We start from the raw sequence: 23,315 nt of genomic DNA, 5'->3' as shown, positions 1-23,315 counted from the left end.
TGCTTCCAACTCTGTCCTCCAGCCTGATTCCCTTCAATGTGTCTGTCTGCACAGCCCGAGGGCTGGCATGCCAAGGACACCGACCGCCCAGGGAGTCCAGCTGGAGCCTTATCCCCTGCACAGCGGCAATACTCACTGGGGGTGTCTGCCAGGGAGGAGACGGCCAGGCCCTGGAAGCAGAAGACGGCACTGCTCGACTGAGTCCAGCAGGACTCGGACTGGCCGACGTCCGTGGCGCAGGTCCAGGAGTATTCCTCCAGGCACGCTCTCGGGAGCGGAGGCTCGACCGTGGGCGGCACATCCCTGCCGAGCCTGTGGGCGGAGGGAGGGCTCAAGTGGAGACAAGCGGCTTTGGGAAACACACATTCCTAGAGCTGCTTTCCCTGGAAGGTGGAAGGGTCTGCTCACAGAAGAGCAATGGGAAGGGCTCAGCCAGGGAGATCACACAATCCTCCTCTGGCTGGGGCCAGGCCGCAGTTGAAGTGGGAACAGGAGAGAGAGCTGGAAAAAGACAGACACAGAGACAGAGAGGGCCGGGGGGGTGGGGCGCGCAGGGAGAGAGACAGAGAGCGCGAGAGAGCGAGCGATCCAGCGTGAGCCGACGAGAGACAGACAGACAGACACAGACACAGACACAGAGACAGAGACAGAGACAGAGAGACAGACAGAGAGAGGCACAGAGAGAGAGAGGGAGAGAGACAGACACACAGACAGAGACAGAGGAGGAGAGAGCGAGCAGAGCTTGCTCAGAGCACCGAGCAGAAAATGAGCTCTTGAGCAAGGAGGACGAGCGCCTCCACTCCACAAGAGTCATCACACACCCACACACTCAGAGGACCCTAAAGGCGGCGTCAACACTCTTGCATCCAGTTGGTGGAAATGCACAGACAGCTGCCAAGTGAACCCTGCCTGGCTCTGGCACCACTGTCGACTCCCAGAAATCTGGAAGCTGCAAGGTCTGCCTCTCTCCCTACTGGGGCATGATGCGGACTTGGGTCACGAAGGACCGTCTTGGCCGGGAAATAGCCGCCACCGTGGGAACGGCAACCGGGCAGAGGCAGACATGCGTCCCCCGCTGGGTGACAGAAGAAAGAGAGAACGGGAGAGCGCACGCCATCCGCCGACAGATGAGCACACCTCCGGCATCTGACCGCACGTGACCACACTGGAGAGAGATCACGGAATTGGCCCATCCGAGGACCACGGTGAGAAACACAGAGCACTGTGGGAAAGGGACACTTGGCGGTTGCGTGCGTGGGGGAAACGGGGATAGTCAGCGCTCGCTGAACTCCCTCGATCGGAGATGCCCAGATGGCCCCTTCCAATGGAGTCCCGGGATTCTTCCGAGTTACCTGCAACACAGGCCGTCTTGGACGCCCCCGTCGTCCTCCGGATCGGTGTGTTGGCCTGGAAAGAAATTCGCACGGGGCCAGTCACACTAAGCAGATCCCCACTCGACCCTTGGGAATCCAGTGTCCAGTCCCAGCCCAGGGCCCTCCACATCCTCAGTGTGACAACGGCAGACGGGAAGAGCAATCTGCCAGGAGACCTCAGGCGGTGTCTCGTGAAAGCGCCGGCCTGGCTTTGCTGAGCCAGCGGGCCGCGTCTCCCCGATCGGGGAGGCCCTCAGCCCAGGATGCTCTCCCGAGTCTGGGAAAACAGCCAAAGAGGCGTGGGGCTCACACCTTCTGGGGCACCAGCCTAAGTGCCCGCTCGCACAAGTGCCGCGCTACTCAGCCTTCTCTGCGCGGGGACGCTAGTTGTGGAGGCTCGAGTCGAACTCATCGCCTGAGGGGAGAAGGCCGGCTGCACTCTACAAACCCTGGCATCCAGAGGCATCGTCGCCCCCTGCTCCGCAGAAACACTGGCCACCCTGTGGGCTGGGAGAAGGCCAAGGCCTAGGCTCGCACGCGGGAAACACGGGAGCACGGGAAACGGGACAGGTGGCTAGGGGCGTTCTTCCGAGGACTGCTTCGGAAGAGAGGCCAACGTGACGGAGACGGAGAGTGGGGCCCACAAGAGTGAAGCCCGGGAGGCGTCTCGGAGGCAGATGTCCACAAGGAGGCCAGGCGCACGGGGTGGGCCTAGAATCTGGAGGGACACGCCTCAGGCGTGAAAGTTAGAGCACTGAAGGTGCGAGGAGACATTTCACGCCAGCGGGGATGTTTGACAGACACCTGCCCTGGCGCTACGTGCGGCACAGGGGAGCTGAGTTTGTCCTGCCGGCTTTGGGTCCCGTGATGTGTCACTGGGGCCAGGGGCACCTGGGCGCATCCTGGCAAGAAGGAAGGGAGCGCAGCTCCCTCAAGCGTCTCCCGTCTGTGCTTCCAACTCTGTCCTCCAGCCTGATTCCCTTCAATGTGTCTGTCTGCACAGCCCGAGGGCTGGCATGCCAAGGACACCGACCGCCCAGGGAGTCCAGCTGGAGCCTTATCCCCTGCACAGCGGCAATACTCACTGGGGGTGTCTGCCAGGGAGGAGACGGCCAGGCCCTGGAAGCAGAAGACGGCACTGCTCGACTGAGTCCAGCAGGACTCGGACTGGCCGACGTCCGTGGCGCAGGTCCAGGAGTATTCCTCCAGGCACGCTCTCGGGAGCGGAGGCTCGACCGTGGGCGGCACATCCCTGCCGAGCCTGTGGGCGGAGGGAGGGCTCAAGTGGAGACAAGCGGCTTTGGGAAACACACATTCCTAGAGCTGCTTTCCCTGGAAGGTGGAAGGGTCTGCTCACAGAAGAGCAATGGGAAGGGCTCAGCCAGGGAGATCACACAATCCTCCTCTGGCTGGGGCCAGGCCGCAGTTGAAGTGGGAACAGGAGAGAGAGCTGGAAAAAGACAGACACAGAGACAGAGAGGGCCGGGGGGGTGGGGCGCGCAGGGAGAGAGACAGAGAGCGCGAGAGAGCGAGCGATCCAGCGTGAGCCGACGAGAGACAGACAGACAGACACAGACACAGACACAGAGACAGAGACAGAGACAGAGAGACAGACAGAGAGAGGCACAGAGAGAGAGAGGGAGAGAGACAGACACACAGACAGAGACAGAGGAGGAGAGAGCGAGCAGAGCTTGCTCAGAGCACCGAGCAGAAAATGAGCTCTTGAGCAAGGAGGACGAGCGCCTCCACTCCACAAGAGTCATCACACACCCACACACTCAGAGGACCCTAAAGGCGGCGTCAACACTCTTGCATCCAGTTGGTGGAAATGCACAGACAGCTGCCAAGTGAACCCTGCCTGGCTCTGGCACCACTGTCGACTCCCAGAAATCTGGAAGCTGCAAGGTCTGCCTCTCTCCCTACTGGGGCATGATGCGGACTTGGGTCACGAAGGACCGTCTTGGCCGGGAAATAGCCGCCACCGTGGGAACGGCAACCGGGCAGAGGCAGACATGCGTCCCCCGCTGGGTGACAGAAGAAAGAGAGAACGGGAGAGCGCACGCCATCCGCCGACAGATGAGCACACCTCCGGCATCTGACCGCACGTGACCACACTGGAGAGAGATCACGGAATTGGCCCATCCGAGGACCACGGTGAGAAACACAGAGCACTGTGGGAAAGGGACACTTGGCGGTTGCGTGCGTGGGGGAAACGGGGATAGTCAGCGCTCGCTGAACTCCCTCGATCGGAGATGCCCAGATGGCCCCTTCCAATGGAGTCCCGGGATTCTTCCGAGTTACCTGCAACACAGGCCGTCTTGGACGCCCCCGTCGTCCTCCGGATCGGTGTGTTGGCCTGGAAAGAAATTCGCACGGGGCCAGTCACACTAAGCAGATCCCCACTCGACCCTTGGGAATCCAGTGTCCAGTCCCAGCCCAGGGACCTCCACATCCTCAGTGTGACAACGGCAGACGGGAAGAGCAATCTGCCAGGAGACCTCAGGCGGTGTCTCGTGAAAGCGCCGGCCTGGCTTTGCTGAGCCAGCGGGCCGCGTCTCCCCGATCGGGGAGGCCCTCAGCCCAGGATGCTCTCCCGAGTCTGGGAAAACAGCCAAAGAGGCGTGGGGCTCACACCTTCTGGGGCACCAGCCTAAGTGCCCGCTCGCACAAGTGCCGCGCTACTCAGCCTTCTCTGCGCGGGGACGCTAGTTGTGGAGGCTCGAGTCGAACTCATCGCCTGAGGGGAGAAGGCCGGCTGCACTCTACAAACCCTGGCATCCAGAGGCATCGTCGCCCCCTGCTCCGCAGAAACACTGGCCACCCTGTGGGCTGGGAGAAGGCCAAGGCCTAGGCTCGCACGCGGGAAACACGGGAGCACGGGAAACGGGACAGGTGGCTAGGGGCGTTCTTCCGAGGACTGCTTCGGAAGAGAGGCCAACGTGACGGAGACGGAGAGTGGGGCCCACAAGAGTGAAGCCCGGGAGGCGTCTCGGAGGCAGATGTCCACAAGGAGGCCAGGCGCACGGGGTGGGCCTAGAATCTGGAGGGACACGCCTCAGGCGTGAAAGTTAGAGCACTGAAGGTGCGAGGAGACATTTCACGCCAGCGGGGATGTTTGACAGACACCTGCCCTGGCGCTACGTGCGGCACAGGGGAGCTGAGTTTGTCCTGCCGGCTTTGGGTCCCGTGATGTGTCACTGGGGCCAGGGGCACCTGGGCGCATCCTGGCAAGAAGGAAGGGAGCGCAGCTCCCTCAAGCGTCTCCCGTCTGTGCTTCCAACTCTGTCCTCCAGCCTGATTCCCTTCAATGTGTCTGTCTGCACAGCCCGAGGGCTGGCATGCCAAGGACACCGACCGCCCAGGGAGTCCAGCTGGAGCCTTATCCCCTGCACAGCGGCAATACTCACTGGGGGTGTCTGCCAGGGAGGAGACGGCCAGGCCCTGGAAGCAGAAGACGGCACTGCTCGACTGAGTCCAGCAGGACTCGGACTGGCCGACGTCCGTGGCGCAGGTCCAGGAGTATTCCTCCAGGCACGCTCTCGGGAGCGGAGGCTCGACCGTGGGCGGCACATCCCTGCCGAGCCTGTGGGCGGAGGGAGGGCTCAAGTGGAGACAAGCGGCTTTGGGAAACACACATTCCTAGAGCTGCTTTCCCTGGAAGGTGGAAGGGTCTGCTCACAGAAGAGCAATGGGAAGGGCTCAGCCAGGGAGATCACACAATCCTCCTCTGGCTGGGGCCAGGCCGCAGTTGAAGTGGGAACAGGAGAGAGAGCTGGAAAAAGACAGACACAGAGACAGAGAGGGCCGGGGGGGTGGGGCGCGCAGGGAGAGAGACAGAGAGCGCGAGAGAGCGAGCGATCCAGCGTGAGCCGACGAGAGACAGACAGACAGACACAGACACAGACACAGAGACAGAGACAGAGACAGAGAGACAGACAGAGAGAGGCACAGAGAGAGAGAGGGAGAGAGACAGACACACAGACAGAGACAGAGGAGGAGAGAGCGAGCAGAGCTTGCTCAGAGCACCGAGCAGAAAATGAGCTCTTGAGCAAGGAGGACGAGCGCCTCCACTCCACAAGAGTCATCACACACCCACACACTCAGAGGACCCTAAAGGCGGCGTCAACACTCTTGCATCCAGTTGGTGGAAATGCACAGACAGCTGCCAAGTGAACCCTGCCTGGCTCTGGCACCACTGTCGACTCCCAGAAATCTGGAAGCTGCAAGGTCTGCCTCTCTCCCTACTGGGGCATGATGCGGACTTGGGTCACGAAGGACCGTCTTGGCCGGGAAATAGCCGCCACCGTGGGAACGGCAACCGGGCAGAGGCAGACATGCGTCCCCCGCTGGGTGACAGAAGAAAGAGAGAACGGGAGAGCGCACGCCATCCGCCGACAGATGAGCACACCTCCGGCATCTGACCGCACGTGACCACACTGGAGAGAGATCACGGAATTGGCCCATCCGAGGACCACGGTGAGAAACACAGAGCACTCTGGGAAAGGGACACTTGGCGGTTGCGTGCGTGGGGGAAACGGGGATAGTCAGCGCTCGCTGAACTCCCTCGATCGGAGATGCCCAGATGGCCCCTTCCAATGGAGTCCCGGGATTCTTCCGAGTTACCTGCAACACAGGCCGTCTTGGACGCCCCCGTCGTCCTCCGGATCGGTGTGTTGGCCTGGAAAGAAATTCGCACGGGGCCAGTCACACTAAGCAGATCCCCACTCGACCCTTGGGAATCCAGTGTCCAGTCCCAGCCCAGGGACCTCCACATCCTCAGTGTGACAACGGCAGACGGGAAGAGCAATCTGCCAGGAGACCTCAGGCGGTGTCTCGTGAAAGCGCCGGCCTGGCTTTGCTGAGCCAGCGGGCCGCGTCTCCCCGATCGGGGAGGCCCTCAGCCCAGGATGCTCTCCCGAGTCTGGGAAAACAGCCAAAGAGGCGTGGGGCTCACACCTTCTGGGGCACCAGCCTAAGTGCCCGCTCGCACAAGTGCCGCGCTACTCAGCCTTCTCTGCGCGGGGACGCTAGTTGTGGAGGCTCGAGTCGAACTCATCGCCTGAGGGGAGAAGGCCGGCTGCACTCTACAAACCCTGGCATCCAGAGGCATCGTCGCCCCCTGCTCCGCAGAAACACTGGCCACCCTGTGGGCTGGGAGAAGGCCAAGGCCTAGGCTCGCACGCGGGAAACACGGGAGCACGGGAAACGGGACAGGTGGCTAGGGGCGTTCTTCCGAGGACTGCTTCGGAAGAGAGGCCAACGTGACGGAGACGGAGAGTGGGGCCCACAAGAGTGAAGCCCGGGAGGCGTCTCGGAGGCAGATGTCCACAAGGAGGCCAGGCGCACGGGGTGGGCCTAGAATCTGGAGGGACACGCCTCAGGCGTGAAAGTTAGAGCACTGAAGGTGCGAGGAGACATTTCACGCCAGCGGGGATGTTTGACAGACACCTGCCCTGGCGCTACGTGCGGCACAGGGGAGCTGAGTTTGTCCTGCCGGCTTTGGGTCCCGTGATGTGTCACTGGGGCCAGGGGCACCTGGGCGCATCCTGGCAAGAAGGAAGGGAGCGCAGCTCCCTCAAGCGTCTCCCGTCTGTGCTTCCAACTCTGTCCTCCAGCCTGATTCCCTTCAATGTGTCTGTCTGCACAGCCCGAGGGCTGGCATGCCAAGGACACCGACCGCCCAGGGAGTCCAGCTGGAGCCTTATCCCCTGCACAGCGGCAATACTCACTGGGGGTGTCTGCCAGGGAGGAGACGGCCAGGCCCTGGAAGCAGAAGACGGCACTGCTCGACTGAGTCCAGCAGGACTCGGACTGGCCGACGTCCGTGGCGCAGGTCCAGGAGTATTCCTCCAGGCACGCTCTCGGGAGCGGAGGCTCGACCGTGGGCGGCACATCCCTGCCGAGCCTGTGGGCGGAGGGAGGGCTCAAGTGGAGACAAGCGGCTTTGGGAAACACACATTCCTAGAGCTGCTTTCCCTGGAAGGTGGAAGGGTCTGCTCACAGAAGAGCAATGGGAAGGGCTCAGCCAGGGAGATCACACAATCCTCCTCTGGCTGGGGCCAGGCCGCAGTTGAAGTGGGAACAGGAGAGAGAGCTGGAAAAAGACAGACACAGAGACAGAGAGGGCCGGGGGGGTGGGGCGCGCAGGGAGAGAGACAGAGAGCGCGAGAGAGCGAGCGATCCAGCGTGAGCCGACGAGAGACAGACAGACAGACACAGACACAGACACAGAGACAGAGACAGAGACAGAGAGACAGACAGAGAGAGGCACAGAGAGAGAGAGGGAGAGAGACAGACACACAGACAGAGACAGAGGAGGAGAGAGCGAGCAGAGCTTGCTCAGAGCACCGAGCAGAAAATGAGCTCGTGAGCAAGGAGGACGAGCGCCTCCACTCCACAAGAGTCATCACACACCCACACACTCAGAGGACCCTAAAGGCGGCGTCAACACTCTTGCATCCAGTTGGTGGAAATGCACAGACAGCTGCCAAGTGAACCCTGCCTGGCTCTGGCACCACTGTCGACTCCCAGAAATCTGGAAGCTGCAAGGTCTGCCTCTCTCCCTACTGGGGCATGATGCGGACTTGGGTCACGAAGGACCGTCTTGGCCGGGAAATAGCCGCCACCGTGGGAACGGCAACCGGGCAGAGGCAGACATGCGTCCCCCGCTGGGTGACAGAAGAAAGAGAGAACGGGAGAGCGCACGCCATCCGCCGACAGATGAGCACACCTCCGGCATCTGACCGCACGTGACCACACTGGAGAGAGATCACGGAATTGGCCCATCCGAGGACCACGGTGAGAAACACAGAGCACTGTGGGAAAGGGACACTTGGCGGTTGCGTGCGTGGGGGAAACGGGGATAGTCAGCGCTCGCTGAACTCCCTCGATCGGAGATGCCCAGATGGCCCCTTCCAATGGAGTCCCGGGATTCTTCCGAGTTACCTGCAACACAGGCCGTCTTGGACGCCCCCGTCGTCCTCCGGATCGGTGTGTTGGCCTGGAAAGAAATTCGCACGGGGCCAGTCACACTAAGCAGATCCCCACTCGACCCTTGGGAATCCAGTGTCCAGTCCCAGCCCAGGGACCTCCACATCCTCAGTGTGACAACGGCAGACGGGAAGAGCAATCTGCCAGGAGACCTCAGGCGGTGTCTCGTGAAAGCGCCGGCCTGGCTTTGCTGAGCCAGCGGGCCGCGTCTCCCCGATCGGGGAGGCCCTCAGCCCAGGATGCTCTCCCGAGTCTGGGAAAACAGCCAAAGAGGCGTGGGGCTCACACCTTCTGGGGCACCAGCCTAAGTGCCCGCTCGCACAAGTGCCGCGCTACTCAGCCTTCTCTGCGCGGGGACGCTAGTTGTGGAGGCTCGAGTCGAACTCATCGCCTGAGGGGAGAAGGCCGGCTGCACTCTACAAACCCTGGCATCCAGAGGCATCGTCGCCCCCTGCTCCGCAGAAACACTGGCCACCCTGTGGGCTGGGAGAAGGCCAAGGCCTAGGCTCGCACGCGGGAAACACGGGAGCACGGGAAACGGGACAGGTGGCTAGGGGCGTTCTTCCGAGGACTGCTTCGGAAGAGAGGCCAACGTGACGGAGACGGAGAGTGGGGCCCACAAGAGTGAAGCCCGGGAGGCGTCTCGGAGGCAGATGTCCACAAGGAGGCCAGGCGCACGGGGTGGGCCTAGAATCTGGAGGGACACGCCTCAGGCGTGAAAGTTAGAGCACTGAAGGTGCGAGGAGACATTTCACGCCAGCGGGGATGTTTGACAGACACCTGCCCTGGCGCTACGTGCGGCACAGGGGAGCTGAGTTTGTCCTGCCGGCTTTGGGTCCCGTGATGTGTCACTGGGGCCAGGGGCACCTGGGCGCATCCTGGCAAGAAGGAAGGGAGCGCAGCTCCCTCAAGCGTCTCCCGTCTGTGCTTCCAACTCTGTCCTCCAGCCTGATTCCCTTCAATGTGTCTGTCTGCACAGCCCGAGGGCTGGCATGCCAAGGACACCGACCGCCCAGGGAGTCCAGCTGGAGCCTTATCCCCTGCACAGCGGCAATACTCACTGGGGGTGTCTGCCAGGGAGGAGACGGCCAGGCCCTGGAAGCAGAAGACGGCACTGCTCGACTGAGTCCAGCAGGACTCGGACTGGCCGACGTCCGTGGCGCAGGTCCAGGAGTATTCCTCCAGGCACGCTCTCGGGAGCGGAGGCTCGACCGTGGGCGGCACATCCCTGCCGAGCCTGTGGGCGGAGGGAGGGCTCAAGTGGAGACAAGCGGCTTTGGGAAACACACATTCCTAGAGCTGCTTTCCCTGGAAGGTGGAAGGGTCTGCTCACAGAAGAGCAATGGGAAGGGCTCAGCCAGGGAGATCACACAATCCTCCTCTGGCTGGGGCCAGGCCGCAGTTGAAGTGGGAACAGGAGAGAGAGCTGGAAAAAGACAGACACAGAGACAGAGAGGGCCGGGGGGGTGGGGCGCGCAGGGAGAGAGACAGAGAGCGCGAGAGAGCGAGCGATCCAGCGTGAGCCGACGAGAGACAGACAGACAGACACAGACACAGACACAGAGACAGAGACAGAGACAGAGAGACAGACAGAGAGAGGCACAGAGAGAGAGAGGGAGAGAGACAGACACACAGACAGAGACAGAGGAGGAGAGAGCGAGCAGAGCTTGCTCAGAGCACCGAGCAGAAAATGAGCTCTTGAGCAAGGAGGACGAGCGCCTCCACTCCACAAGAGTCATCACACACCCACACACTCAGAGGACCCTAAAGGCGGCGTCAACACTCTTGCATCCAGTTGGTGGAAATGCACAGACAGCTGCCAAGTGAACCCTGCCTGGCTCTGGCACCACTGTCGACTCCCAGAAATCTGGAAGCTGCAAGGTCTGCCTCTCTCCCTACTGGGGCATGATGCGGACTTGGGTCACGAAGGACCGTCTTGGCCGGGAAATAGCCGCCACCGTGGGAACGGCAACCGGGCAGAGGCAGACATGCGTCCCCCGCTGGGTGACAGAAGAAAGAGAGAACGGGAGAGCGCACGCCATCCGCCGACAGATGAGCACACCTCCGGCATCTGACCGCACGTGACCACACTGGAGAGAGATCACGGAATTGGCCCATCCGAGGACCACGGTGAGAAACACAGAGCACTGTGGGAAAGGGACACTTGGCGGTTGCGTGCGTGGGGGAAACGGGGATAGTCAGCGCTCGCTGAACTCCCTCGATCGGAGATGCCCAGATGGCCCCTTCCAATGGAGTCCCGGGATTCTTCCGAGTTACCTGCAACACAGGCCGTCTTGGACGCCCCCGTCGTCCTCCGGATCGGTGTGTTGGCCTGGAAAGAAATTCGCACGGGGCCAGTCACACTAAGCAGATCCCCACTCGACCCTTGGGAATCCAGTGTCCAGTCCCAGCCCAGGGACCTCCACATCCTCAGTGTGACAACGGCAGACGGGAAGAGCAATCTGCCAGGAGACCTCAGGCGGTGTCTCGTGAAAGCGCCGGCCTGGCTTTGCTGAGCCAGCGGGCCGCGTCTCCCCGATCGGGGAGGCCCTCAGCCCAGGATGCTCTCCCGAGTCTGGGAAAACAGCCAAAGAGGCGTGGGGCTCACACCTTCTGGGGCACCAGCCTAAGTGCCCGCTCGCACAAGTGCCGCGCTACTCAGCCTTCTCTGCGCGGGGACGCTAGTTGTGGAGGCTCGAGTCGAACTCATCGCCTGAGGGGAGAAGGCCGGCTGCACTCTACAAACCCTGGCATCCAGAGGCATCGTCGCCCCCTGCTCCGCAGAAACACTGGCCACCCTGTGGGCTGGGAGAAGGCCAAGGCCTAGGCTCGCACGCGGGAAACACGGGAGCACGGGAAACGGGACAGGTGGCTAGGGGCGTTCTTCCGAGGACTGCTTCGGAAGAGAGGCCAACGTGACGGAGACGGAGAGTGGGGCCCACAAGAGTGAAGCCCGGGAGGCGTCTCGGAGGCAGATGTCCACAAGGAGGCCAGGCGCACGGGGTGGGCCTAGAATCTGGAGGGACACGCCTCAGGCGTGAAAGTTAGAGCACTGAAGGTGCGAGGAGACATTTCACGCCAGCGGGGATGTTTGACAGACACCTGCCCTGGCGCTACGTGCGGCACAGGGGAGCTGAGTTTGTCCTGCCGGCTTTGGGTCCCGTGATGTGTCACTGGGGCCAGGGGCACCTGGGCGCATCCTGGCAAGAAGGAAGGGAGCGCAGCTCCCTCAAGCGTCTCCCGTCTGTGCTTCCAACTCTGTCCTCCAGCCTGATTCCCTTCAATGTGTCTGTCTGCACAGCCCGAGGGCTGGCATGCCAAGGACACCGACCACCCAGGGAGTCCAGCTGGAGCCTTATCCCCTGCACAGCGGCAATACTCACTGGGGGTGTCTGCCAGGGAGGAGACGGCCAGGCCCTGGAAGCAGAAGACGGCACTGCTCGACTGAGTCCAGCAGGACTCGGACTGGCCGACGTCCGTGGCGCAGGTCCAGGAGTATTCCTCCAGGCACGCTCTCGGGAGCGGAGGCTCGACCGTGGGCGGCACATCCCTGCCGAGCCTGTGGGCGGAGGGAGGGCTCAAGTGGAGACAAGCGGCTTTGGGAAACACACATTCCTAGAGCTGCTTTCCCTGGAAGGTGGAAGGGTCTGCTCACAGAAGAGCAATGGGAAGGGCTCAGCCAGGGAGATCACACAATCCTCCTCTGGCTGGGGCCAGGCCGCAGTTGAAGTGGGAACAGGAGAGAGAGCTGGAAAAAGACAGACACAGAGACAGAGAGGGCCGGGGGGGTGGGGCGCGCAGGGAGAGAGACAGAGAGCGCGAGAGAGCGAGCGATCCAGCGTGAGCCGACGAGAGACAGACAGACAGACACAGACACAGACACAGAGACAGAGACAGAGACAGAGAGACAGACAGAGAGAGGCACAGAGAGAGAGAGGGAGAGAGACAGACACACAGACAGAGACAGAGGAGGAGAGAGCGAGCAGAGCTTGCTCAGAGCACCGAGCAGAAAATGAGCTCTTGAGCAAGGAGGACGAGCGCCTCCACTCCACAAGAGTCATCACACACCCACACACTCAGAGGACCCTAAAGGCGGCGTCAACACTCTTGCATCCAGTTGGTGGAAATGCACAGACAGCTGCCAAGTGAACCCTGCCTGGCTCTGGCACCACTGTCGACTCCCAGAAATCTGGAAGCTGCAAGGTCTGCCTCTCTCCCTACTGGGGCATGATGCGGACTTGGGTCACGAAGGACCGTCTTGGCCGGGAAATAGCCGCCACCGTGGGAACGGCAACCGGGCAGAGGCAGACATGCGTCCCCCGCTGGGTGACAGAAGAAAGAGAGAACGGGAGAGCGCACGCCATCCGCCGACAGATGAGCACACCTCCGGCATCTGACCGCACGTGACCACACTGGAGAGAGATCACGGAATTGGCCCATCCGAGGACCACGGTGAGAAACACAGAGCACTGTGGGAAAGGGACACTTGGCGGTTGCGTGCGTGGGGGAAACGGGGATAGTCAGCGCTCGCTGAACTCCCTCGATCGGAGATGCCCAGATGGCCCCTTCCAATGGAGTCCCGGGATTCTTCCGAGTTACCTGCAACACAGGCCGTCTTGGACGCCCCCGTCGTCCTCCGGATCGGTGTGTTGGCCTGGAAAGAAATTCGCACGGGGCCAGTCACACTAAGCAGATCCCCACTCGACCCTTGGGAATCCAGTGTCCAGTCCCAGCCCAGGGACCTCCACATCCTCAGTGTGACAACGGCAGACGGGAAGAGCAATCTGCCAGGAGACCTCAGGCGGTGTCTCGTGAAAGCGCCGGCCTGGCTTTGCTGAGCCAGCGGGCCGCGTCTCCCCGATCGGGGAGGCCCTCAGCCCAGGATGCTCTCCCGAGTCTGGGAAAACAGCCAAAGAGGCGTGGGGCTCACACCTTCTGGGGCACCAGCCTAAGTGCCCGCTCGCACAAGTGCCGCGCTACTCAGCCTTCTCTGCGCGGGGACGCTAGTTGTGGAGGCTCGAGTCGAACTCATCGCCTGAGGGGAGAAGGCCGGCTGCACTCTACAAACCCTGGCATCCAGAGGCATCGTCGCCCCCTGCTCCGCAGAAACACTGGCCACCCTGTGGGCTGGGAGAAGGCCAAGGCCTAGGCTCGCACGCGGGAAACACGGGAGCACGGGAAACGGGACAGGTGGCTAGGGGCGTTCTTCCGAGGACTGCTTCGGAAGAGAGGCCAACGTGACGGAGACGGAGAGTGGGGCCCACAAGAGTGAAGCCCGGGAGGCGTCTCGGAGGCAGATGTCCACAAGGAGGCCAGGCGCACGGGGTGGGCCTAGAATCTGGAGGGACACGCCTCAGGCGTGAAAGTTAGAGCACTGAAGGTGCGAGGAGACATTTCACGCCAGCGGGGATGTTTGACAGACACCTGCCCTGGCGCTACGTGCGGCACAGGGGAGCTGAGTTTGTCCTGCCGGCTTTGGGTCCCGTGATGTGTCACTGGGGCCAGGGGCACCTGGGCGCATCCTGGCAAGAAGGAAGGGAGCGCAGCTCCCTCAAGCGTCTCCCGTCTGTGCTTCCAACTCTGTCCTCCAGCCTGATTCCCTTCAATGTGTCTGTCTGCACAGCCCGAGGGCTGGCATGCCAAGGACACCGACCGCCCAGGGAGTCCAGCTGGAGCCTTATCCCCTGCACAGCGGCAATACTCACTGGGGGTGTCTGCCAGGGAGGAGACGGCCAGGCCCTGGAAGCAGAAGACGGCACTGCTCGACTGAGTCCAGCAGGACTCGGACTGGCCGACGTCCGTGGCGCAGGTCCAGGAGTATTCCTCCAGGCACGCTCTCGGGAGCGGAGGCTCGACCGTGGGCGGCACATCCCTGCCGAGCCTGTGGGCGGAGGGAGGGCTCAAGTGGAGACAAGCGGCTTTGGGAAACACACATTCCTAGAGCTGCTTTCCCTGGAAGGTGGAAGGGTCTGCTCACAGAAGAGCAATGGGAAGGGCTCAGCCAGGGAGATCACACAATCCTCCTCTGGCTGGGGCCAGGCCGCAGTTGAAGTGGGAACAGGAGAGAGAGCTGGAAAAAGACAGACACAGAGACAGAGAGGGCCGGGGGGGTGGGGCGCGCAGGGAGAGAGACAGAGAGCGCGAGAGAGCGAGCGATCCAGCGTGAGCCGACGAGAGACAGACAGACAGACACAGACACAGACACAGAGACAGAGACAGAGACAGAGAGACAGACAGAGAGAGGCACAGAGAGAGAGAGGGAGAGAGACAGACACACAGACAGAGACAGAGGAGGAGAGAGCGAGCAGAGCTTGCTCAGAGCACCGAGCAGAAAATGAGCTCTTGAGCAAGGAGGACGAGCGCCTCCACTCCACAAGAGTCATCACACACCCACACACTCAGAGGACCCTAAAGGCGGCGTCAACACTCTTGCATCCAGTTGGTGGAAATGCACAGACAGCTGCCAAGTGAACCCTGCCTGGCTCTGGCACCACTGTCGACTCCCAGAAATCTGGAAGCTGCAAGGTCTGCCTCTCTCCCTACTGGGGCATGATGCGGACTTGGGTCACGAAGGACCGTCTTGGCCGGGAAATAGCCGCCACCGTGGGAACGGCAACCGGGCAGAGGCAGACATGCGTCCCCCGCTGGGTGACAGAAGAAAGAGAGAACGGGAGAGCGCACGCCATCCGCCGACAGATGAGCACACCTCCGGCATCTGACCGCACGTGACCACACTGGAGAGAGATCACGGAATTGGCCCATCCGAGGACCACGGTGAGAAACACAGAGCACTGTGGGAAAGGGACACTTGGCGGTTGCGTGCGTGGGGGAAACGGGGATAGTCAGCGCTCGCTGAACTCCCTCGATCGGAGATGCCCAGATGGCCCCTTCCAATGGAGTCCCGGGATTCTTCCGAGTTACCTGCAACACAGGCCGTCTTGGACGCCCCCGTCGTCCTCCGGATCGGTGTGTTGGCCTGGAAAGAAATTCGCACGGGGCCAGTCACACTAAGCAGATCCCCACTCGACCCTTGGGAATCCAGTGTCCAGTCCCAGCCCAGGGACCTCCACATCCTCAGTGTGACAACGGCAGACGGGAAGAGCAATCTGCCAGGAGACCTCAGGCGGTGTCTCGTGAAAGCGCCGGCCTGGCTTTGCTGAGCCAGCGGGCCGCGTCTCCCCGATCGGGGAGGCCCTCAGCCCAGGATGCTCTCCCGAGTCTGGGAAAACAGCCAAAGAGGCGTGGGGCTCACACCTTCTGGGGCACCAGCCTAAGTGCCCGCTCGCACAAGTGCCGCGCTACTCAGCCTTCTCTGCGCGGGGACGCTAGTTGTGGAGGCTCGAGTCGAACTCATCGCCTGAGGGGAGAAGGCCGGCTGCACTCTACAAACCCTGGCATCCAGAGGCATCGTCGCCCCCTGCTCCGCAGAAACACTGGCCACCCTGTGGGCTGGGAGAAGGCCAAGGCCTAGGCTCGCACGCGGGAAACACGGGAGCACGGGAAACGGGACAGGTGGCTAGGGGCGTTCTTCCGAGGACTGCTTCGGAAGAGAGGCCAACGTGACGGAGACGGAGAGTGGGGCCCACAAGAGTGAAGCCCGGGAGGCGTCTCGGAGGCAGATGTCCACAAGGAGGCCAGGCGCACGGGGTGGGCCTAGAATCTGGAGGGACACGCCTCAGGCGTGAAAGTTAGAGCACTGAAGGTGCGAGGAGACATTTCACGCCAGCGGGGATGTTTGACAGACACCTGCCCTGGCGCTACGTGCGGCACAGGGGAGCTGAGTTTGTCCTGCCGGCTTTGGGTCCCGTGATGTGTCACTGGGGCCAGGGGCACCTGGGCGCATCCTGGCAAGAAGGAAGGGAGCGCAGCTCCCTCAAGCGTCTCCCGTCTGTGCTTCCAACTCTGTCCTCCAGCCTGATTCCCTTCAATGTGTCTGTCTGCACAGCCCGAGGGCTGGCATGCCAAGGACACCGACCGCCCAGGGAGTCCAGCTGGAGCCTTATCCCCTGCACAGCGGCAATACTCACTGGGGGTGTCTGCCAGGGAGGAGACGGCCAGGCCCTGGAAGCAGAAGACGGCACTGCTCGACTGAGTCCAGCAGGACTCGGACTGGCCGACGTCCGTGGCGCAGGTCCAGGAGTATTCCTCCAGGCACGCTCTCGGGAGCGGAGGCTCGACCGTGGGCGGCACATCCCTGCCGAGCCTGTGGGCGGAGGGAGGGCTCAAGTGGAGACAAGCGGCTTTGGGAAACACACATTCCTAGAGCTGCTTTCCCTGGAAGGTGGAAGGGTCTGCTCACAGAAGAGCAATGGGAAGGGCTCAGCCAGGGAGATCACACAATCCTCCTCTGGCTGGGGCCAGGCCGCAGTTGAAGTGGGAACAGGAGAGAGAGCTGGAAAAAGACAGACACAGAGACAGAGAGGGCCGGGGGGGTGGGGCGCGCAGGGAGAGAGACAGAGAGCGCGAGAGAGCGAGCGATCCAGCGTGAGCCGACGAGAGACAGACAGACAGACACAGACACAGACACAGAGACAGAGACAGAGACAGAGAGACAGACAGAGAGAGGCACAGAGAGAGAGAGGGAGAGAGACAGACACACAGACAGAGACAGAGGAGGAGAGAGCGAGCAGAGCTTGCTCAGAGCACCGAGCAGAAAATGAGCTCTTGAGCAAGGAGGACGAGCGCCTCCACTCCACAAGAGTCATCACACACCCACACACTCAGAGGACCCTAAAGGCGGCGTCAACACTCTTGCATCCAGTTGGTGGAAATGCACAGACAGCTGCCAAGTGAACCCTGCCTGGCTCTGGCACCACTGTCGACTCCCAGAAATCTGGAAGCTGCAAGGTCTGCCTCTCTCCCTACTGGGGCATGATGCGGACTTGGGTCACGAAGGACCGTCTTGGCCGGGAAATAGCCGCCACCGTGGGAACGGCAACCGGGCAGAGGCAGACATGCGTCCCCCGCTGGGTGACAGAAGAAAGAGAGAACGGGAGAGCGCACGCCATCCGCCGACAGATGAGCACACCTCCGGCATCTGACCGCACGTGACCACACTGGAGAGAGATCACGGAATTGGCCCATCCGAGGACCACGGTGAGAAACACAGAGCACTGTGGGAAAGGGACACTTGGCGGTTGCGTGCGTGGGGGAAACGGGGATAGTCAGCGCTCGCTGAACTCCCTCGATCGGAGATGCCCAGATGGCCCCTTCCAATGGAGTCCCGGGATTCTTCCGAGTTACCTGCAACACAGGCCGTCTTGGACGCCCCCGTCGTCCTCCGGATCGGTGTGTTGGCCTGGAAAGAAATTCGCACGGGGCCAGTCACACTAAGCAGATCCCCACTCGACCCTTGGGAATCCAGTGTCCAGTCCCAGCCCAGGGACCTCCACATCCTCAGTGTGACAACGGCAGACGGGAAGAGCAATCTGCCAGGAGACCTCAGGCGGTGTCTCGTGAAAGCGCCGGCCTGGCTTTGCTGAGCCAGCGGGCCGCGTCTCCCCGATCGGGGAGGCCCTCAGCCCAGGATGCTCTCCCGAGTCTGGGAAAACAGCCAAAGAGGCGTGGGGCTCACACCTTCTGGGGCACCAGCCTAAGTGCCCGCTCGCACAAGTGCCGCGCTACTCAGCCTTCTCTGCGCGGGGACGCTAGTTGTGGAGGCTCGAGTCGAACTCATCGCCTGAGGGGAGAAGGCCGGCTGCACTCTACAAACCCTGGCATCCAGAGGCATCGTCGCCCCCTGCTCCGCAGAAACACTGGCCACCCTGTGGGCTGGGAGAAGGCCAAGGCCTAGGCTCGCACGCGGGAAACACGGGAGCACGGGAAACGGGACAGGTGGCTAGGGGCGTTCTTCCGAGGACTGCTTCGGAAGAGAGGCCAACGTGACGGAGACGGAGAGTGGGGCCCACAAGAGTGAAGCCCGGGAGGCGTCTCGGAGGCAGATGTCCACAAGGAGGCCAGGCGCACGGGGTGGGCCTAGAATCTGGAGGGACACGCCTCAGGCGTGAAAGTTAGAGCACTGAAGGTGCGAGGAGACATTTCACGCCAGCGGGGATGTTTGACAGACACCTGCCCTGGCGCTACGTGCGGCACAGGGGAGCTGAGTTTGTCCTGCCGGCTTTGGGTCCCGTGATGTGTCACTGGGGCCAGGGGCACCTGGGCGCATCCTGGCAAGAAGGAAGGGAGCGCAGCTCCCTCAAGCGTCTCCCGTCTGTGCTTCCAACTCTGTCCTCCAGCCTGATTCCCTTCAATGTGTCTGTCTGCACAGCCCGAGGGCTGGCATGCCAAGGACACCGACCGCCCAGGGAGTCCAGCTGGAGCCTTATCCCCTGCACAGCGGCAATACTCACTGGGGGTGTCTGCCAGGGAGGAGACGGCCAGGCCCTGGAAGCAGAAGACGGCACTGCTCGACTGAGTCCAGCAGGACTCGGACTGGCCGACGTCCGTGGCGCAGGTCCAGGAGTATTCCTCCAGGCACGCTCTCGGGAGCGGAGGCTCGACCGTGGGCGGCACATCCCTGCCGAGCCTGTGGGCGGAGGGAGGGCTCAAGTGGAGACAAGCGGCTTTGGGAAACACACATTCCTAGAGCTGCTTTCCCTGGAAGGTGGAAGGGTCTGCTCACAGAAGAGCAATGGGAAGGGCTCAGCCAGGGAGATCACACAATCCTCCTCTGGCTGGGGCCAGGCCGCAGTTGAAGTGGGAACAGGAGAGAGAGCTGGAAAAAGACAGACACAGAGACAGAGAGGGCCGGGGGGGTGGGGCGCGCAGGGAGAGAGACAGAGAGCGCGAGAGAGCGAGCGATCCAGCGTGAGCCGACGAGAGACAGACAGACAGACCCAGACACAGACACAGAGACAGAGACAGAGACAGAGAGACAGACAGAGAGAGACACAGAGAGAGAGAGGGAGAGAGACAGACACACAGACAGAGACAGAGGAGGAGAGAGCGAGCAGAGCTTGCTCAGAGCACCGAGCAGAAAATGAGCTCGTGAGCAAGGAGGACGAGCGCCTCCACTCCACAAGAGTCATCACACACCCACACACTCAGAGGACCCTAAAGGCGGCGTCAACACTCTTGCATCCAGTTGGTGGAAATGCACAGACAGCTGCCAAGTGAACCCTGCCTGGCTCTGGCACCACTGTCGACTCCCAGAAATCTGGAAGCTGCAAGGTCTGCCTCTCTCCCTACTGGGGCATGATGCGGACTTGGGTCACGAAGGACCGTCTTGGCCGGGAAATAGCCGCCACCGTGGGAACGGCAACCGGGCAGAGGCAGACATGCGTCCCCCGCTGGGTGACAGAAGAAAGAGAGAACGGGAGAGCGCACGCCATCCGCCGACAGATGAGCACACCTCCGGCATCTGACCGCACGTGACCACACTGGAGAGAGATCACGGAATTGGCCCATCCGAGGACCACGGTGAGAAACACAGAGCACTGTGGGAAAGGGACACTTGGCGGTTGCGTGCGTGGGGGAAACGGGGATAGTCAGCGCTCGCTGAACTCCCTCGATCGGAGATGCCCAGATGGCCCCTTCCAATGGAGTCCCGGGATTCTTCCGAGTTACCTGCAACACAGGCCGTCTTGGACGCCCCCGTCGTCCTCCGGATCGGTGTGTTGGCCTGGAAAGAAATTCGCACGGGGCCAGTCACACTAAGCAGATCCCCACTCGACCCTTGGGAATCCAGTGTCCAGTCCCAGCCCAGGGACCTCCACATCCTCAGTGTGACAACGGCAGACGGGAAGAGCAATCTGCCAGGAGACCTCAGGCGGTGTCTCGTGAAAGCGCCGGCCTGGCTTTGCTGAGCCAGCGGGCCGCGTCTCCCCGATCGGGGAGGCCCTCAGCCCAGGATGCTCTCCCGAGTCTGGGAAAACAGCCAAAGAGGCGTGGGGCTCACACCTTCTGGGGCACCAGCCTAAGTGCCCGCTCGCACAAGTGCCGCGCTACTCAGCCTTCTCTGCGCGGGGACGCTAGTTGTGGAGGCTCGAGTCGAACTCATCGCCTGAGGGGAGAAGGCCGGCTGCACTCTACAAACCCTGGCATCCAGAGGCATCGTCGCCCCCTGCTCCGCAGAAACACTGGCCACCCTGTGGGCTGGGAGAAGGCCAAGGCCTAGGCTCGCACGCGGGAAACACGGGAGCACGGGAAACGGGACAGGTGGCTAGGGGCGTTCTTCCGAGGACTGCTTCGGAAGAGAGGCCAACGTGACGGAGACGGAGAGTGGGGCCCACAAGAGTGAAGCCCGGGAGGCGTCTCGGAGGCAGATGTCCACAAGGAGGCCAGGCGCACGGGGTGGGCCTAGAATCTGGAGGGACACGCCTCAGGCGTGAAAGTTAGAGCACTGAAGGTGCGAGGAGACATTTCACGCCAGCGGGGATGTTTGACAGACACCTGCCCTGGCGCTACGTGCGGCACAGGGGAGCTGAGTTTGTCCTGCCGGCTTTGGGTCCCGTGATGTGTCACTGGGGCCAGGGGCACCTGGGCGCATCCTGGCAAGAAGGAAGGGAGCGCAGCTCCCTCAAGCGTCTCCCGTCTGTGCTTCCAACTCTGTCCTCCAGCCTGATTCCCTTCAATGTGTCTGTCTGCACAGCCCGAGGGCTGGCATGCCAAGGACACCGACCGCCCAGGGAGTCCAGCTGGAGCCTTATCCCCTGCACAGCGGCAATACTCACTGGGGGTGTCTGCCAGGGAGGAGACGGCCAGGCCCTGGAAGCAGAAGACGGCACTGCTCGACTGAGTCCAGCAGGACTCGGACTGGCCGACGTCCGTGGCGCAGGTCCAGGAGTATTCCTCCAGGCACGCTCTCGGGAGCGGAGGCTCGACCGTGGGCGGCACATCCCTGCCGAGCCTGTGGGCGGAGGGAGGGCTCAAGTGGAGACAAGCGGCTTTGGGAAACACACATTCCTAGAGCTGCTTTCCCTGGAAGGTGGAAGGGTCTGCTCACAGAAGAGCAATGGGAAGGGCTCAGCCAGGGAGATCACACAATCCTCCTCTGGCTGGGGCCAGGCCGCAGTTGAAGTGGGAACAGGAGAGAGAGCTGGAAAAAGACAGACACAGAGACAGAGAGGGCCGGGGGGGTGGGGCGCGCAGGGAGAGAGACAGAGAGCGCGAGAGAGCGAGCGATCCAGCGTGAGCCGACGAGAGACAGACAGACAGACACAGACACAGACACAGAGACAGAGACAGAGACAGAGAGACAGACAGAGAGAGGCACAGAGAGAGAGAGGGAGAGAGACAGACACACAGACAGAGACAGAGGAGGAGAGAGCGAGCAGAGCTTGCTCAGAGCACCGAGCAGAAAATGAGCTCTTGAGCAAGGAGGACGAGCGCCTCCACTCCACAAGAGTCATCACACACCCACACACTCAGAGGACCCTAAAGGCGGCGTCAACACTCTTGCATCCAGTTGGTGGAAATGCACAGACAGCTGCCAAGTGAACCCTGCCTGGCTCTGGCACCACTGTCGACTCCCAGAAATCTGGAAGCTGCAAGGTCTGCCTCTCTCCCTACTGGGGCATGATGCGGACTTGGGTCACGAAGGACCGTCTTGGCCGGGAAATAGCCGCCACCGTGGGAACGGCAACCGGGCAGAGGCAGACATGCGTCCCCCGCTGGGTGACAGAAGAAAGAGAGAACGGGAGAGCGCACGCCATCCGCCGACAGATGAGCACACCTCCGGCATCTGACCGCACGTGACCACACTGGAGAGAGATCACGGAATTGGCCCATCCGAGGACCACGGTGAGAAACACAGAGCACTGTGGGAAAGGGACACTTGGCGGTTGCGTGCGTGGGGGAAACGGGGATAGTCAGCGCTCGCTGAACTCCCTCGATCGGAGATGCCCAGATGGCCCCTTCCAATGGAGTCCCGGGATTCTTCCGAGTTACCTGCAACACAGGCCGTCTTGGACGCCCCCGTCGTCCTCCGGATCGGTGTGTTGGCCTGGAAAGAAATTCGCACGGGGCCAGTCACACTAAGCAGATCCCCACTCGACCCTTGGGAATCCAGTGTCCAGTCCCAGCCCAGGGACCTCCACATCCTCAGTGTGACAACGGCAGACGGGAAGAGCAATCTGCCAGGAGACCTCAGGCGGTGTCTCGTGAAAGCGCCGGCCTGGCTTTGCTGAGCCAGCGGGCCGCGTCTCCCCGATCGGGGAGGCCCTCAGCCCAGGATGCTCTCCCGAGTCTGGGAAAACAGCCAAAGAGGCGTGGGGCTCACACCTTCTGGGGCACCAGCCTAAGTGCCCGCTCGCACAAGTGCCGCGCTACTCAGCCTTCTCTGCGCGGGGACGCTAGTTGTGGAGGCTCGAGTCGAACTCATCGCCTGAGGGGAGAAGGCCGGCTGCACTCTACAAACCCTGGCATCCAGAGGCATCGTCGCCCCCTGCTCCGCAGAAACACTGGCCACCCTGTGGGCTGGGAGAAGGCCAAGGCCTAGGCTCGCACGCGGGAAACACGGGAGCACGGGAAACGGGACAGGTGGCTAGGGGCGTTCTTCCGAGGACTGCTTCGGAAGAGAGGCCAACGTGACGGAGACGGAGAGTGGGGCCCACAAGAGTGAAGCCCGGGAGGCGTCTCGGAGGCAGATGTCCACAAGGAGGCCAGGCGCACGGGGTGGGCCTAGAATCTGGAGGGACACGCCTCAGGCGTGAAAGTTAGAGCACTGAAGGTGCGAGGAGACATTTCACGCCAGCGGGGATGTTTGACAGACACCTGCCCTGGCGCTACGTGCGGCACAGGGGAGCTGAGTTTGTCCTGCCGGCTTTGGGTCCCGTGATGTGTCACTGGGGCCAGGGGCACCTGGGCGCATCCTGGCAAGAAGGAAGGGAGCGCAGCTCCCTCAAGCGTCTCCCGTCTGTGCTTCCAACTCTGTCCTCCAGCCTGATTCCCTTCAATGTGTCTGTCTGCACAGCCCGAGGGCTGGCATGCCAAGGACACCGACCGCCCAGGGAG

General features: G+C 62.1%; 1 protein-coding gene across 5 annotated transcripts in view; it reads right to left on the bottom strand.

Annotated features, from left to right (window-relative positions):
• Positions 1 to 23,315, bottom strand: part of LOC138924257 (neuroblastoma breakpoint family member 6-like) — an 89,683-nt gene that overhangs the window by 21,239 nt on the left and 45,129 nt on the right. The window lies entirely within an intron of this gene.

This window comes from Equus caballus, chromosome 5 (genome assembly GCF_041296265.1).
Source record: "Equus caballus isolate H_3958 breed thoroughbred chromosome 5, TB-T2T, whole genome shotgun sequence".
Lineage (NCBI taxonomy): Eukaryota > Metazoa > Chordata > Mammalia > Perissodactyla > Equidae > Equus > Equus caballus.
Note: the sequence above shows the minus strand (reverse complement) of the source record. Positions and strands in the feature narration are given on the sequence as shown.